Source organism: Schistocerca piceifrons, chromosome 1 (genome assembly GCF_021461385.2).
Source record: "Schistocerca piceifrons isolate TAMUIC-IGC-003096 chromosome 1, iqSchPice1.1, whole genome shotgun sequence".
NCBI classification, from domain to species: domain Eukaryota; kingdom Metazoa; phylum Arthropoda; class Insecta; order Orthoptera; family Acrididae; genus Schistocerca; species Schistocerca piceifrons.
In genome coordinates this window covers 768,547,063-768,552,492 of record NC_060138.1, presented here as the reverse complement: position 1 = coordinate 768,552,492, position 5,430 = coordinate 768,547,063, and the positions used below count along the sequence as shown (strand labels likewise).

Below are 5,430 nucleotides of genomic sequence, written 5' to 3'. Positions count from 1 at the left end.
TCTTTATGATATTATTGGAGGTTAGGTTCTCAAATAATTTAGAATGTGTTTTCAGAGAATCACAGTGTGTGTTATTGTGTTTATTGCCATTCATCATTCACACTCTATCTGTTCATTCAGTGCTTGAAAATTTAAGGATGCAACCATAATAAATTGTTATAATATTTGCATTTGTGGTGGTGTCACATTGTAGTGTGTATACAGGAGATATGTAAATGTGAAGTGCAGTTAGCAGTTTGTGTGACAATGTTTCTGCAAAAAGATATTGCATGATAATTAAATACATGCAGCAGGTGCACTGTTGATTTGAACAATACGTATTACTACCTGACAGTGATGGTTCCAAAGATCTGTTCTTATTGAATATCAAACCAGATATGCTCATTTTCATTTCCAAGTCATCGTGCATTATGTCGAAGAAAAATTATATATGCTGTCAGATGTAAAAAGCATTAACACATGCCAGCCCCACATTTTCATATACCGTGAATGATATATGAAATCTGCTAGATAAATTTTATAAGTACTGTTAAGTTGCTGTTTGAATCCATTTTGCAACATTGTTTGTTGTTACATTTTATGTTTATTCCGAGGCAAATATTTAGTTTATAGTACCCTTTCCAGAATGAGATTTTCACTCTGCAGCGGAGTGTGCGCTGATATGAAACTTCCTGGCAGATTAAAGCTGTGTGCCGGACCGAGACTCGAACTCGGGACCTTTGCCTTTCACGGGCAAGTGCTCTACCAACTGAGCCACCCAAGCACGACTCACACCCCGTCCTGACAGCTTTACTTCTGCCAGTACCTCGTCTCCTACCTTCCAAACTTTACAGAAGATCTCCTTCGCAGGAGAGCTTCAGTAAAGTTTTGGAAGGTAGGAGACGAGGTACTGGCAGAAGTAAAGCTGTCAGGACGGGGTGTGAGTCGTGCTTGGGTGGCTCAGTTGGTAGAGCACTTGCCCGTGAAAGGCAAAGGTCCCGAGTTTTAGTCTCGGTCCGGCACACAGTTTTAATCTGCCAGGAAGTTTCTTATAGTACCCTTTGTTCAAGATATGTTACTAACAAGTTCAGTTTCATGTTTTCCCACCTTCTATCATCATGCATTGACTACCAGAGATGCAGTATAATTTACAGCGAAACAGAATTGTAGAGGTTATTAACACTAAATACTGCTATGCAGGAGATTGTGTAGACCATTTGCTATTCATTGAATGCTGAGTGAAAGAACATCTGTGGCAGTGCAAGAAGCTTGATTTGGGTATTCCTAGAATTGAGGTGTTTCCATTACTTAGTGATTTTTACGTTTTTGTTTGAATGAAAATGCTCTTTCTTGACTGTCATACTGCATAGCACATAGTACATTGTTGAAATGGTTCTTTGTTCTCAGAATAAAATTATTGTGGTTGTTCCAGTAACATCACAATGTAAATTGACAAAGATTATAAAATTGTAAGTTGTAAGTACATGCCTGTGTTCAACAGAAACTTATGGTTAAACTGTAGGGGCTCCATTAAAAAAAAAGCTGGTCAAATACCAGAATTATACCACAGTCTGACATATACAGTAATGACACTGCTGTGAAAATTGTTACTCTTAGATAGTCAAAATGACGTTAGTGCTTCAATTATATAAGCTGAAACTTACTCATGAAGGAATACTTTCAAATATGTGTATAATAGCAGCCTGCTCCACTAAAAACAAGGGGATATAAACATACATTTGATCTGTGAGAAGCATACATTTCTGCTTTTGTTCTTGACACAAAACAGTTTTTTATGGAGTCTAATGATTCTTACGTTCTTACACATCACCCAAGTCTAATACAAATATTTTTGTAAATGTAATTATTTTGCTTCAAAGGCAAATATGTTGATTCTTGCTGTTTGTGCCTCAGATTTAGCAACAGTTATGGAATTGGTTTCTCCTGTGGTGGGAACCACTTTTATTCTCACATCTGTGTGGTTTTTCCTGCAGCTACAATTGTGGTGGCTTATTTGGTATGATAAATAATATAGGTCTTACATTCCATACAAGTTTCCTGCATTCCACATTCACTGATTTGACTGGAAATGTATTGAAGAAAGCTGCACACTGTTGGAAAAAAAGAAAACTACGTTCTTCAGTAAATATCTGTACTGTACATTACAAGAGAACTGCAGATAAACTGTCCTGTAATGTACCGTTTCATACGTCCCTGGGACCTTCAGAAACTAAAGAGAAACAAATCTTGTGTCATTTCTTAATTAGTGCTGATTGTAATTGCACTGCATGTGTCCTCTATTGTAAAATTCTAGTTACAAATCAATATAAGTGATACTGTTAACACTCATACCGTATTATATTCAGAAGTGTAGTGTTCTGTCTACCTTGAGAGCTGCCATTGTAGTATATAACAAGCATGAGTTGGGAGTGTTGTGACTGTATGTGTTAGACTCTGATTATACTAAAATATAATTACTTGTGTATCACTGGAGTATGACTACCCACATACATTTTGTTGTCACAAGAATAATAACCTGATACATTAATATTACATCACAGGTTAGAAATTTCTGCATCCATACCTCTTCATGCGTGTATTTCCACTCCTTTTGTACTGTATCAAAAGGAACTCATCTGTTACAGAATGTAGAGACCTAACATTTGGAGATGTCTGGCATATCTTAAATATTCCTATAATGAGTGCAGCAACCTTTCCTTCCTCCATGATCCAAAACTTTTAGTTAAGTTACTGCATTTTATAACTAGGTGTACTAATATTGCTACAAAGTGTTTACCACATACAATTATTTTCATGCTTCTACAAATGTAAGAATTAAAAATGTAACTTATGGCTACTGTAAAGCCACACAGGAAATATAACCTCTTCATTTTTTTTTTACTTCACTTGCTAACTGAAATGCGAGATTTTGCTCTTTTAATAAGCAGAATCCTACTTCTATTTGTTGTATAACAAGAGGTATGAATTTCACACGTCCGGTTTTCGTTAGCAGTGTGGTTACATGACGTGTGCTGGAACTGACACACTTCTGGGGTGCTTCCTGGAATTGACACTACAGTAAATTTGGATAATTTTTCACCACTTGAATGAGGTTCAGTTTTTTCCCAAAATGGTGTCAATCATAATTTCACTGTGGAATAATAATTTTATTGGAAATCAAAGATCTATGATTTACATAAAACTTACACTATTTTACACCATTAATATAAATGTTCACAATCTGGTTTTGCATAAGAGAACTGTGGCACAAGAATTTGTGATATAACAAATTACTTTGTTTAATATATGTCGCTGTTCACTTACTAACTGGTGAATTCTCATCTATGTTGGATGAAACAAAAACATATTTTTGTAAGTTATTTTCTTGTTTGAAACACACAAAGTGCTTCAATATTGAAATGCCTTACCCACTTTGCCATATTTACCATTGCAGACATTTCCATGATGTGCAACAGCACAAAAACTTTCACACAAATCAGTACTTGAGTTCCTTTGAAACATTTGCCTTAGATGTTGTATATAATGTACTTCATGCTAAATTTGCCTTTATTGTTATTTGTATATATCAAAAGGACAGTTTTTAACACATGTACTATGCTTGTGTGATCATTGCAGTTTTGTGCTTTCGAAAATAAATCCAATTCAAATGGAGTATGCTATGGAAGTTTGTATGGAAGAATTGTTATGCAGAATAATCTGTGTTAGTGTAGTTTGTTATTGTTAATGCTTGAGTCAAGATAAGCCCAGTATATCATTTAAAAATGTAAGACTATTAAATACCAAATATACTTAAAATGTTTCAGTATATTTTGTATACAATAGATTTAGGATCACATATCATATATTTGACCTTAGACTTAGGTTAGTATGTTGCCTGACATTTTCATCGATATGTATCTGATTATACAGTCTGACTGTTGGAAAATTTTGAATTGTGCAATTTTCGTAACAGGTGGAAATTAAGTGCAATGAGTATATTGTTTTTCTTTTTCAGTTATTGTTTCCATTACAAAACAAGGTTTTTGTTAGTTATGAATGAATATTATTTGACGATATTTTCATATATCCACATGTTCTAATGAATGTTTTTCTGTAATTGGGATTGTTTTACTGCGGCTGTTATAAATGGAAAGTGATATTTATACTTTGTTGTGGAATGACTGGGCTTGATATGTTTTAATATGCCATAGTACATATATCTACATAAATATGCATTTTGTCGTAGATAATAGTGAGGGGTTATGGCTATTCCATTATTTTGATAAGAGTGTAGCCTGTTTGGCCCTTAAAACAAAATAAAAATAAAATTAATATAAGTGCATTTGTTTCATTTCAGTTATCCTCTGTATTTTCAAAAATAATTTTGCATGTATATACATTTATATCAGTGGAGCATCTCATATAGTGTAATGGACAGTGCTCTAAATTAAGAGACAGGTTGCCAAGCCAGGCTTGAATTCAATCCATTTGCCATATTAATGACCCTATTTCTTTTACACAGATAAATTCTGGTGTGTTATTTTGACAGTTTGCATGCCTATTTAAACAGATGATGGCCTAATCCTCAGTCTCAAAATATAAATGCACAAAGGTTCAAATATGACACCACATAGGCCAAAGCTTACACAATTCACCGAGAGATGGTGCACATGGCTTTGCTCAGTTAGTTGCACGATGACTGTATAAAAGTTTCATCAATTTCTTGCTGTATCAGATGTGTTTATTAACTCAAGCTTTGTTACTTCCTCTGTTGTCATTGTCAGACTTTATCTGAAGACCATTTGGTACTCTCTTTAGTTGGCCGAATTAATGTCACAGAGATGTCACAGTAATGGAAATGCCTTATGCCACCAGACATTGTGTTGCTGTCTTATGATGGACAACCATCAGTAGCAATGCTTGTTTTATTAGATGATGGGTAGCTCAGCTTATTTGCCCGTAGCCTTTCAGCATCAACTATTCATTTCCATGTACCACCAAGGGCTCCAGTTAGGAGGAGGAAAGGGTCATACCAATGAGCATGCATTCAAAATGCGTTAAAGGGGATAGTATAGTCATTAAACATGTCAAACAATGAAAAATCCAGGTTGGGATAATGACAATATTATGAAAAGGATAGATTGCTACTCACAATATAGAGGAGATGAGGCACAGACAGATACAACAAAAAGGCTGCTATACATATGAGCCTTCAGCAAAAAAGCCTTCTTCCACAATAGGAAACTTAGCCACATTCATGCAAAAAAACTCTCGCACACAATCACTGTCTTGGGCCATTGAGTCCAGACTTGGTGGCCATGCCGTGTGTGTGTGTGTGTGTGTGTGTGTGTGTGTGTGTGCGCGCGCGCGCGCGCGTGCGCGCTTTCAAAGAAGGCCTTTTGGCCAAAAGCTCAGATATATAACAGGTTTTTTCTATGCCTTTTTGCAACT

General features: G+C 35.5%; 1 non-coding gene across 1 annotated transcript; it reads right to left on the bottom strand.

The window, feature by feature from the left end:
• Positions 1-689: 689 nt before the first annotated feature.
• On the bottom strand, positions 690-764 carry Trnas-uga. Its single transcript has one exon. It is a non-coding gene; the product is annotated as a tRNA-Ser (tRNA).
• Between the last annotated feature and the right edge of the window lie 4,666 nt (positions 765-5,430).